At 44.0% G+C, this 12,702-nt stretch overlaps 1 protein-coding gene across 4 annotated transcripts in view; it reads right to left on the bottom strand.

Moving 5' to 3' along the window:
- LOC121400953 (interleukin-17 receptor A-like) overlaps nucleotides 1-12,702 on the bottom strand; it is a 1,044,048-nt gene that overhangs the window by 878,184 nt on the left and 153,162 nt on the right. The window lies entirely within an intron of this gene.

The following is a 12,702-nucleotide window of genomic DNA, read 5'->3' as shown; positions in this document are numbered from 1 at the left end:
GCAACGGGTTGCGTGTCTACATTTTTGGTAGCCTGCTTTGTATAACATGGTTAATTTCTACATGTTTCTCGATTGTCACACACGGATATCACATGCCCATGGTACGGGCTGACCAGTACTAACTCATCTACAAGTTAGCAGTTTCCCCTGTTTTTTCTCCCCAGAGGAGTTTTCCCATGTTAGGGGGATGGGCAGGGTGGGATGAGGGTTGTTGGGCGTTACCTTTTCTATGTTTTTATTGTTTCTTTTTTCTCTTTGCTAAATTTTTCTTTTCTGTAATGGTGTACACTGCTGAGAATGTATATGTCACTACAAAATGCATGTTATAGTATCGTGGAATGTTAGGGGACTCAACTGCAAATTCAAAAGAGCCTTACTATTTGATTATGTTAAGAAATATCGCCCTGCAGTATTGATTCTTCAGGAGACTCATCTGACCGGCCAGAAATTGCTAGCCCTCAAATGTTTTGGGTAGCGCACGCCTATCCCTCTCCTTTTTCAACCCATGCGAGAGGAGTGTCCATACTGATTCGGAAAGGGGTGCTGTTTGATTTTTTTAGATTTCCGCATGGACTTTTAAGGCTGATACATAGTACTACATTGCAAAATCAATAACCAACCACTAGTGCTTGTTAATGTATATTGTCCTCCCCCTTCTCATTGGCGGCTCTAAAACAAATTCATAAAATCATCGCTGGTCTATCTGCGGTGCCCATTTGCATGCTGGGAGACTTTAATAATGTGGATCCCCAGTTAGACAGGTTGAGCCAGGCTAAGCACCACTGTCTAAACCTCAAAACGTGGACTGAATCCTTAGGTCTTTTGGAATTGTAGAGATGGAAACACCCGACAGAACAGCAATACTCCTGCTATTCCCCCAGTTATGGCTCACTGTCACGCATAGATATGGCTCTCACCTCCGCTGATTTTGCACAGCTGGTCGAGTCGGTGGAATACCTCCTTAGGGCATTTTCGGACCACTCCCTGTTATCGGTGTTTCTGGCACCAGGCCCCAAGATAGCACGGGAAAACTGGAGACTTAACCCGTTATGGTTTACTAATCCCCAAATTAGGGACCAAGCCCTGGAGGAATTTGTTGCATATTGGTCCATCAATCAAGGCACAGCCTCTCCTGCTCTGTTAAGGGAGGCATCCAAAGCTGTTGCCAGGGGTGTCTTGATTAAGGAAGTTGCGACTGCCTAAACTTTAAGCAAAGCAGAGGTGGTGGAGGCTGAACAGGCCCTTATGGAGGCTGAAAACAAGTATAAGTCTGAGCAAACGGAAGGCAACAAACTGTGTCTGAGTCAGGCCCAAAGGAACCTTGAACTTGCGCAAACTAAACTAACAAGAAAGAGACTCCTCTATCTAAACCAGAAGGTGTTGATCATGGGGACAAGGCAGGGAAACTGCTGGCCAGACTTGCTAACCTACAGGATTTGCAGACCCTGATCCCGAGATTCAGGAACTCCAGGGGGAACTTGGTCTCTAACCCACAGGACATCTTACAGTGTTTTGCCAGTTTCTATGAGGATCTGTATAGCTCCAAAGCTCATTACTTTGATGAACAACTATACAAATTCCTGGACTCTATAGAAATTTCCCACCTGACGCCTGAGGAGCCTCTGTATTTGTATAGTCCAATCACTAAACTAGAGGTACCAGATGCCCTGGCCTCACTCTCGAAGGGTAAAACCCCTGGAGAAGATGGATTTCCAGTGGCGTGGTATGTCATGTAAGGCAAACCCCTTCTTCTTCCCTCAACAAAATATTCCTAAACTCAATTGAATTAGGCACTCTTCCTCTCTCATTCCATTCTGCAATCATAATTCTGATACAAAGGAAGGGAAGGACCCTGAACAATGCGATGCATATAGGCCAATCTCCCTGATCAACACAGACACCAAAATATTTGTCAAAATCAGAGCAATGCGATTGGTTAAGGTGATCTCCTCCATCATTCACTCCAATCAAACGGGTAATGCCTGAAAAATCCACCTTGACTAACCTCAGACGGGTGTATACACATCTACAAACCCAACATGACAACATAGGCTCCAGGATAATAGTATCTTTAGACGCCGCCAAAGCGTTTGATTCAGTAGAATGGATGTACCTGTGGGAAACTCTCAGGTGCTTTGGATTTGGCCCCCATTTCATAGGCTGGATCCAGCTTCTATATCAAAGGCCAACAGCTCGGATTAAAATTTATGGGGCACTCTCTGATCCCTTTCTATTGGCACGGGGCACCAGGAAAGGGTGTCCCCTGTCGCCGTTTTTATTTGCCATTGCCATCAAGTCACTAGCCCTACTCATAAGGCAGAATCCAGACATAAAAGGGCTAAAAAACGGCACTCTGGAGGATAAACTGGTGCTTTACACTGACAACCTTTTGCTTTTTCTGGCCGACTGTCAAGACTCTTTATTGAAGACAACATTGAGCCTATAACAAACAAGGGAAAGTTGTGCTCACCACTAATTTTTAAAACCATTAGGAGGGGGTGCAATGAGGCTGTGACCACAAAATACATATACACAAATACATTCAACCCATTATCAATATATTTAAGACGGAGACATTTTGTCCATACTGCTACTGAAAAATGCCTTACCCTTTAAACAAAACAGGGATTGTTTGTCCATATATTGTAATATATTTAAGCTGACCAACTACGTCACAGTCATCCCATATCTGGCCAGTCCTATGCTCAATTTTATCTGATTCATTATGAATTCTATTGCTTCATTATACATTTTACAAAGGGACTAAGTTTTACCTTAGTCCCTTTGAACATGATATTTTTTGCTCAAATTTCTCCACAAGCAACACAACTCTCCCCTGTGGGTTCCCATAACGTAGAATTATATTCGTAGAATAAACTCCATTCTGATTCCATTCCTATGGGCCAATAAAGTGCCCAGGTTATCGTGGAACGTAATTACGGCCCCAATTCTAGAGGGTGGACTCGGACTCCCACATTTGTATTGTTTTTAGCAAGTCAAATCCACCACATGCTCAGCTGGTTCCATGTAGATGAATCTGATGTGGGGTCAGTCCTTCTAGCCCTACGAGTGGGATCATGGGAAGCCCTCAGGAACCTGCCTTATAGGAAGCTAGCGGATTATACGTCCTGCCCCTCTACCGTTACAACTCCATACAGAGCGTGGACTGCGGCTCACAAAACGTCAGGTCATATCCCTCAAATTCTGTCACCATATCTGCTGTTATGGAAGAACTCCCACTTGCACCACTTTGTGAGTCTCCAGGACTTTCACTGTTGGCCACAGTTGGGGATCAAGTTTTCGGATGACCTACTGGTGGAGAAGAACTTCCCAGTAGGAGAATACAACTGAAGGCCAAAGTAGAAGCCCAGACCATACAATTTTATAGGTATTTAAAACTCAGGCAAGCCCAATTTGGTTCCCTTACTCTGGAATTCAAGACCCCTCCGTCCGAACTCACACTTAGGGACCCTCAGACCCGGATGCTTACCTCTCGACTATACTGAGGCCTGATTGACTTAATCCCCTCACCTTTTGATAGAGCCAAAATGAAATGGTCACACATAAGGCCAGCTATAAATGACGACCAATGGGAGGAGGCAACGGAGTCTATATACAAGGACCTGATCTCCATCAGGGATAGAATGATTCAATTGAAGTTCAGTCACCAATTGTACATGACACCTATAAAATTACAAGAAATGGGTGGGCGTCCGCAGGCGGAGTGTCCCAGGTGCCAAGATCTGAATTCCTCCCTTCTCCACCTGGCATGGGAATGCCCCTCAATAAGAGGATTTTGGTGAGATGTTACCCAATATTTGGAGAATATTCTGGACTTTCCGAATCTCAACACTCTCGACACGTGTCTGCTCGGTCTAATAGATACCTACTTCCCACAAAATAAAACAAAGTCCCTGGCCAGAGTTCTAATATTCTATGCAAAAACATTGATGATAATGAACTGGATGGGGCAGAACACGCCTACGGTGGACCAATGGGTCAATCTTGTTAATAAACTGCTTCCGGCCATTAGGCTCACTTACGATAGTAGAGGATGCCCCGCAAAATTTGTCAAAGTTTGGTCCCCATGGCTTGATCTCCACCCAACTGATAATGTGCATCATCAGTAGTTTGAGAGCTCCTGACATTCCACGAGAGGTTTGGCAGAAAATATTTGGGCGACCTACAAATGCTAAAATGACACTTGTTATATACAGTGCTTGTTAAGCTGTTAACTAGGACACCATCTTTTAGTCTTGTCTTGTTTCTTTTCGCTTTTCTTGTTTAGTATGCTAAAACTCAATAAAAAAACAAGCTTTAAAAAAAAAAAAAGTTAAATTAAGGGGTTGTTAACTGTTAGTAGGATTTTGAGAGTGATATTCTGAGACTATTTGCAATTAGTTTTAATTTTTTTTTGAGTTATTCAGCAGCTCTCCAGGTTGCCGTTTCCAAAATCTGGTTGCTAGGGTCCAAATTACCCTAGCAACCATTCACTTAATGAGGAGTAATAAAAAAGAGCAATAATAGATCTGTAGCTTTACGGAGCACTTGTTTTTAGATGGGGTCAGTGAAGAATTAGAAAAAAAGGTAAATAAAAACCACACTAAAAAGTAAATAATGAAGACCAATTGAAACGTTGCGTAGAATTGGCCATTCTATAACCTACTAAAAGTTAACTGAAAGGTGAACAGCCCATTTAATGTACAAGTCGATAACCAGGTGATTGTGCAGTTAGCATGAACTACCCACTGACCTTGTCATGCTCCTTTAAACGTTTTTTACATTTTTTTTTTCTGCCTAGCCCACTTCTGATGACGTCACTTCCCATTTCCAGCAACGGCACTTCCTGCTTTATGGTGGTCAGCATGTGGCGGATCAGTTTGCAGATCAGGCAGTTGCGGGTCAGGTAGGTAAAAATGTGGGTGCGGGTTACAGGTCCAGGTTTCAAAAAAAAATTCCGCGCAGGACTCTACCCCAGGGTGGGGCCACTATATTAAAGAGGTGGTTCACCTTCAAGTTAACTTTTAGTATTTTATAGAATGGCCGGATTCTAGGCAACATTCTTCAGACTCTTTCCAGCTTTCAAATGGGGGGTCACTGACCCCATCTAAAAACCAATGCTCTGGAAGGCTGCAAATGTATTGTTATTGCGTCTATTACTTTATTCAGGCCACTACTATTCATATTCCAGTCTATTAATGCATGGTTGCTAGGGTAATTTGGGCCCTGGCAACCAGATTGTGGAAACTACAAACTGAATAAAAAGCTAAATGTCTCTAAAACCACAAATAATAAAAAGTGAAAACCAATATATCATACTAAAAGTTAACTTAAAGGGGTTGTTCACCTTTTAGTAAATGTTTAGGATGATGTTGAGAGTGATATCCTGAGACAATTTTCTATTGGTTTCCATTTTTTTTTTATTTACGATTTTTGCATTTTACATATCATTTCTTATAGGAACGATAAGGATAGAAAGAAAGAAGAGGAAAGGGATGGAGGGGGAGGAGGAGTACTGGCAACAGTTCTTAATACGGTAATTCATATTTCAGCTTTGCACATTTGCTCTAGGTCTTATTTCTGATATCTACTTGGACATTTCGATACCAGTTTTCTCTCGTATGCTTTTCTTACAACCCGTGCTGATATTGGGTAAATGTTTCGTTCATATAGTTGGATGCACTCTATTTCCTTTTTTATCTCTCTTTTTTGCGGTAATGTACTTTTTTTCCCAATGCCGTGCTAGTAGGCTCCTGCCCGCCAGCAGTATTTGCCACAATTGTTTGTTTTGGAGCTTCGATCTCTTTGGATAGTGTCTTGGCCCAGTAGCGCTAATGCAGGCTGAAACGTGGTTTGTATTTTCGTAACTTCTACTATAAGTTGGTTGACACAGTCCCCAAAATTCTTTGCAATTGAACATGTCCACCATATGTGCAGGAAAGTGCCCACTTCCTGCTGACACCTCCAGCAAAGGTTTGTTTGATTTGGGGAAGGCTTTGTGTTCCTTTTCTGGTGTCATCTGTACATAATCTTGAATGGATAGTTCATGATGATTAATGTTCTGGAGAATATTGATGTTTGCCTAAAGAGACGTTGCCATAAGTCCTTGCTTAACGGCATTTGTAGATCGTCCTGCCATCTGTCCATTGCTACTAGGGGTTTTCCTGTATCATAGTCCAGTAATAAGTTATAAATAATTGTATTTCTCAAACGTCCCTTGGCAGCACAGGTACAAAGGGTTAATGTCCTCTTCCCTCTAGGAGGCAGGATGACAGGAAAAAAACTGCAGGGCTGCTCCTCCTCTCCCGACATTAGCCATCCACTTTAGTTTTTTGTCATCCTGCTTCCAAGGAGGTAGGTAATATATTTTTTTCCCTTTATTTTTCTAGAAATATCACTTGTATGGGGTATGCTTTTTGCGCTGCCCTCATTATTTCTACACGTTTGGGTTTGTGTGCGAGTGTAGCAGGCTTTTACGCTGCGGTACACTTGTGTGTCATGCCTCACTAACCAGGAGGAGAGGCGAGCGCTCTCATAGACACAGCACATATCAGGGCAAGGTATGCGGAGGCGCTACCATATTCCCTATGGAGTGACACGGTCCTCTTTACAACGGCATGCTTCTGCGCTGCTAAAAGTAAAAATCATGGAAGACATGCTTTCGCGCTGTTATAGGCACAGACAGTAAAGGCATGCTATTGCGCTGCCACAGTCAAGTAAACGGTCGCATTGTTAGACCGACGTCGCATGAGAAGGTCAGGGGGACATGCGCACGCATTGCGTGATGACGTCATTGACGCGCCAAGCGGTTTTGGCGCGTTCCGTTGTTGCATAGCGCATTGCTGCGCATCAGACAAAGAGGGCTTACTTTCAGCTCTACTCTTGCCGACATTACCCTGTCCCTCCTGACTAACAGGTAATCTTTTTGCTTTACCTCTGGGGCTTTTTTGTTGCAATCTGCTTCTTGCCTAGTGCCTTACTAACATAGTGCCTTGCCATTATGGAAGGGGTGACTACTTCTTCACTGGGTCCCAGCCAAAATGGGGGAACCTATTCAGCTGCCCTCCAAAAAAGCCCTCCAGCAAGCGGCCTAAGACCTCGCCAGTGGCTCCACAAAAGACCCAGAATAGACTCCATTCTCCAGAAAGCAGTCCACCACCACCAGAAATGCCAGACTGGCTCAAGACTTTCAAAAATCATTTTTGGGGATGACTTCATCCATTGAAAAGCTGGCGACAGCTGCTATGCAAAAGCAAAAACCTTCTAATACTGCTTCACATACTGTTCACCGAGCACTTCAGAAACATGTCCTGAGTCTTCGGAAGAGGATCCATCCCTTAGATCCTAATGATTCTGATTCGGATCAGTTAGACACAGCCTCACAACCTTCAAAAAGGTCACAAACTGAGGCGGTGGACGCACTGTTGGCTGATATGTTTGTCACCTTAGACTTACAAAGAGGAAACAAAGGAGATTAAAACCCTGGACAAACTTTTTTGGCTCAGTTTCTAAGCCACAGAGACATTTTCCAGTCCCACGAAACAGTGGAGGAGTGATAAAGAAAGATGGAAATTTCCTGACCGAAAATTATCCAGAGATAAACGGTTGGATAATCTATACCCTTTCAACAACAATATAAAGACAAATGGGATCAAGTTCCAAGGTAGATGCCCCGGTGGCGCGACTAGCGAAACGAACAACTATCCCACTGGAAGATGGCACTTCTTTCAAAGACCCTATGGATCGAAAGACCAAAAGTCTGTTAAAGAATATTTTTACTTCACCACGTCAGCCTTCAACCTACCATAGCCATGGCTTGTGTAGCACGAACACTACACTGTGGGCCCAGGAGGAGCCATACAGAGCTTCTGAGGAGGAATTCGACATGTCATCCCACCTCTCTGATGCTGAACGCTATTCACTACTTATGTGATGCGTCAATGGATTCGCTTCATCTACTTGCGAAATATCAGCACTAGCAATCGCTGCTAGAAGGGCATTGTGGCTAAAAGCCATGGAGTGCAGATCCGGCTCCAAAAAGATCTAGTGTCGCTTCCATTTACAGGAACCACGCTCTTCGGCAGTGAGCTGGATGCGATAATTTCGAAAATTTCAGGGGGTAAGAGCATTTCTTACCCAGGACAAGAGATCCAGGCTCCGCAGAATTCACAACGCTCGTTTCGATATTCCTACAACAAGCGTTTTAACAGAAATTTTTCTAGGAATTCGAGATCTAATACCGGTGCCACAACTCTAAGGGTTTCCGGGGTTTCTGGAAAGTCAACATGGAAACCCACAACGTCGTCAAACCAAGGCGACCACGGTTAAACAGATTCCTGATGCTTTAGCCGCCTCTATTCCTCAGGAGACGGTAGGGGGACGACTCAGTTTTTTCAAAGAGCGTGGCTATCGAACACTTCAGACACATGGGTTCACAAAGTACATTACATACGGTTACGAAACCTTTTTTCCAGCAACCTCCACCAACCAGATTCTTGAATATCCAGAAATACCAACCAACTCCGGACAAAAGTCCGATTTCTTTCGCACAATCCAGGAGATGCGAAAAAAAGGAGGTCATCGTTCCAGTACCTACATCCCAACGCAATCAAGGTTTTTATTCAAAACCTTTTTCATGTTCCAAAAAGGACGGTTCTCTTCGACGCAGTCTTAGATCTTTAAAAAAACTGAATCGCTTTCTTCAGGTGCCTACTTTCAAGATGGAATCTCTGAGAGCAGTTCATCGCCAATGTAGACAGGCGATTATTTCACCTTCGATAGATTTAAAGGATGCCTATCTACACATCCCCATCCATCCAAGCTATCAAAGATTTCTGCGGTTTGCACTACCAACGAACATTTTCAGTTTCAAGCTCTACCCCTTCGGTCTGGCCACGGACCGAGAATTTTCACCAAGGTCATGGCCAGTCTAGTGGCCTACATGAGGGAAACAGCATCTAATCATCATTCCGTATCTGGACGACCTCCTTCTCCGGCTCCATCCAAAGAGATCGCACGACGACACACAATACTTGCCAATTCATACTGCAGCAACATGGGTGGATAATTCACCCAGCAAAGAGCTTTTGTCTCCAGCCCAGTCCAAGTTTTTTTGGGAGCACTCTTCGATTCTCAAGACACAGGGTGTTCCTCACTCAGAAAAAATTCAAAAGCTTTTATCAAAGCGACTTTGTCGACCATTCACAAGTCAGATATTTCCATAAGAATGGAATGCATCTCTTGGGATTAATGACAGCCCTCGATAGATCTGGTACCTTCGCACAATTCCACATGAGACTGCTTCAACTGGAACTGCTGCGTAAATGGAACAGATCACCAACAACACTCCGACGCCAAGATTTGTCTGTCGCGAAACACAAACAGTCCTTGCTTTGGTGGACACGGAAACAAAACCTGGCAGTGGGACGTGCATGTTCAGTAACAAACTCTCTCATGGTTACCACAATGGGAGTCTACGGGTTGGGGAGGAGTTTTCCAGGACAAGACAAGGTACAGGGAAAATGGTCACCAAAGAGGCTCAGCTGCCAATCAACGTCCGGAACTTCGAGCTATCCGACACGCTCTATTACACTGGACCACGGTTTTTCCCCGTAAAGATCAAACCAGACAATGCTACCGCTGTAGCCTATCTAAATCATCAAGGCTACAGCGGTAGCATTGTCTCAAAAGGAATGGAAGCTGAACCGTCAGATTTCGTTCAAATGCCAACAAATGGGGATGGCCCAAATTCGATCTCATGGCATCGACCTTCAATCACCAGCTACCGATGTACTGCACCGGTACCCACACGAGATTGCAGAAGTGCACAGCAATAGATGCACTGACTATCAACTGGAACTTCGATCTGGTTATGTGTTTCCGCCACTACCAATGATTCACAAGGTTCTAAGGAAACTGAAATTAACACCATACCACAGCCATTGTAGTAGCACCATATTGGCCCAGGAAAGGGCATGGTTTTCGGATTGAAGAACATGTCCATAGTCGACCCCTGGAGACTACCACTGTGGGCCGGACCTGTTGACCCAGGTCCATACCGACACCACAATCTCGGCATGCTTGCCCTGACGGCTTGGCTATTGAAACCGCAATATGGTCACAAAAAGGTTTCTTCTCACTCAGTAGTGCAGACTCTACTACAAGCCAGAAAGAAATCACCAAGCGGTCATATCACAGGATCCTGAAAATATTCCTAGATTGGTGCAGCCGCAATCAGTTAAATCATACATCTCTATCTCTCTGGATTTATTGATTTTCTACAACAGGGCTGGACAAGGGTCTTGCCACAAGTTTCTCTCAAAGGTCCAAGTATCGGGCTCTCAATTTTGCTTCAACAACCTTTAGCTGAGCAAAAAGACGTAAAGACTTTTTCTACAAGCCGCACAACATATACGTTCCCGTTGGCGTGCAACTACACCTCCATGGGACTTCACTCTGGTCTTAAACGCGCTACAAAAGCCACCATTTGAACCCATGCATTCCATCAGTATAAAAATGTTGTCTCTAAAGTGGTTTCCTAGTAGCCATAGCAATCCGCAAGGCGTTTCAGAACTGGCAGCTCTGTCTTGTCGAACCCTATGTGTGATACACGAGGATAAAGTTTACTTCGTACTCAACCTGAATTCATACCAAAGGTAGTATCTGACTACCACATAATCAGGACATTGTCTTACCTCGTTGTCCCGAAGCCCAAAAATTCTCTAAAGAGGAAGGCACTCACACATTAGATTTGTACAGGGCAAATCAAGTACTATCTTGCATAGAACTCAGGATTTCAGAAAATCCCGAGGCTCTCTTTGTTCTCTTTGGAGGGCGCTCAGCAGGTAACCAAGCCAGTTCGCTTCTCTCAGCAGATGGATCCGAGAGACAATTTTACGGGCTTACGCAGAAAAAGGAAAGCCAGCTCCTTTCAGAGTGACTGCACACTCTACAAGAGCACTGAGTAACATCCTGGGGCTCAACAAATGAGGCATCCGCCAGATCAGATTTGTCGTGCGGCCACATGGTCCTCAGTACACACGTTCATCCAAGGCCAAGTTTTGGCCGCAAAGTTCTATCAAGCGGCAGTTTTGTAAGAGTCTCCACCTACTATAATGGACGGCCTTTAATATTCTGTTTTTTCGAATTAATCAGTTGCTTCTCTTTACTAAAGTCTTTTCTTATTTTCACTGCACCCTTCTGCTTTGGGACACAACCTTTGGTACCTGTGCTGCTAAAGGGACGTTGAAGAAAACGAGATTTGTGTACTCACCGATAAACGTTTCTCTAAGTCCGGCGAAAAAGGCAGCAAGGAATGTTCCACCTTTGCTGGTTATTAATTCCTTTTCCATTTATGCTTGATAACAATAACTAAAGTGGGATGGTGTGAGAGGCGGCCGATGGATGGTGTCTCCGGAGTGCTGGATTTCTCTTGGCGTCCCACGCCGCACTGCAATTAGGAAGAAGAAAAAACAACTCTGCTCACGGAGTGTTTTAACATCAACTCTTTATTGATCCATAATAACAGACTTGCTTATGATTAGGCCGTCTTGGCCCAAAACGCGTCGCATATTTGGATTTGGTGGGTGTTTAATAGACAAAGGAGGTATAGCGCTACGGGTGTGATATAGTATATATAATTGTTGTGCTGAAACAACGCAGCAGCATGATTGGAACCTCGGCTGATGAATTGATGGATCCCAACAGACTCAATTAGGCCAACATACAAAGCAAATGCTCAGTGTACTTAATAGGGCTGTGTATGTACTGCACATCTAATAGAATAATGCCATATAACCTCCTCATTAAATGGGGACACTTCCCCTTTAAGAGCAGGAACAGAGGTGACTTCACCCAGGGCGTATGTGACGTTGGTTCAGTTCCGTTGGTTGGCCCTGTGGTGAAAGAGGTAAGTGGACTTTCCCTCTGGGAGATTTTTGCCCAAAAAACTTTATTTTAGTGCAAAAAAGCAATTTGGGCAATGTTTTCCCCCAGACTAGTGGGTGTTGACTCTGCACTGCTGATTTTAGTGAATTTGGAGGAATTTTAGCCCTAAAATGTGCTTAGGCGAGAGCCTTTAATCTTAGTTGCTGGTGGGAGACACGACCCAGGATTTGTCAGTTACACAGGACTGTCAGCAAATATTCACATTTATTTAATGAAGGGAACATTTGGCGGACCCCTGTACCTCACCATAAGCTGCTTAATTTGGTGTTCCAGTTACCTGACAGGCCTCCTTAGAGATTTATCTCCTGTGCCCACCTGGTATCTTGCCAGCCTTGCTCTTATGTACCAACATTGAGCTAAATAACATGTTCCCTTATCCAAGTCATGTAGACTAGGGAGTGGGAAGCAGAGGCACGTTGCCATGGGGAGAGTAGAGAGGTATAGTTAATGAGTGGGGGACATTACAGCACGTCCCATGTAGAAGAGACGGTGACTATACCCATAGGATTTGACCAGTTGTTTAGTCCTTGGTTGGCTCTGTGTTAAGTGTATATTCCTCTGAGACTTTCTTTTGACAATATTAACTATTATTTATGAAAAATGGATAGTTGGTGACCCGGTTGTAATAGGGTGAGCAAGCAGAGGCCACATGCATAGGGACAGTAGGGTCGTAGATTAGTAAATGAAGTGGGCGGGAACATTACGCAGGTCCATAGACAGAGGATGATTTCAGACATTAGGGACTTGAAGTTGGTT

This window comes from Xenopus laevis, chromosome 3L (genome assembly GCF_017654675.1).
Source record: "Xenopus laevis strain J_2021 chromosome 3L, Xenopus_laevis_v10.1, whole genome shotgun sequence".
Classification (NCBI taxonomy): Eukaryota; Metazoa; Chordata; class Amphibia; order Anura; family Pipidae; genus Xenopus; species Xenopus laevis.
The sequence above is the reverse complement of the archived record's forward strand: the minus strand, read 5'-3'. Positions and strand labels throughout refer to the sequence as shown.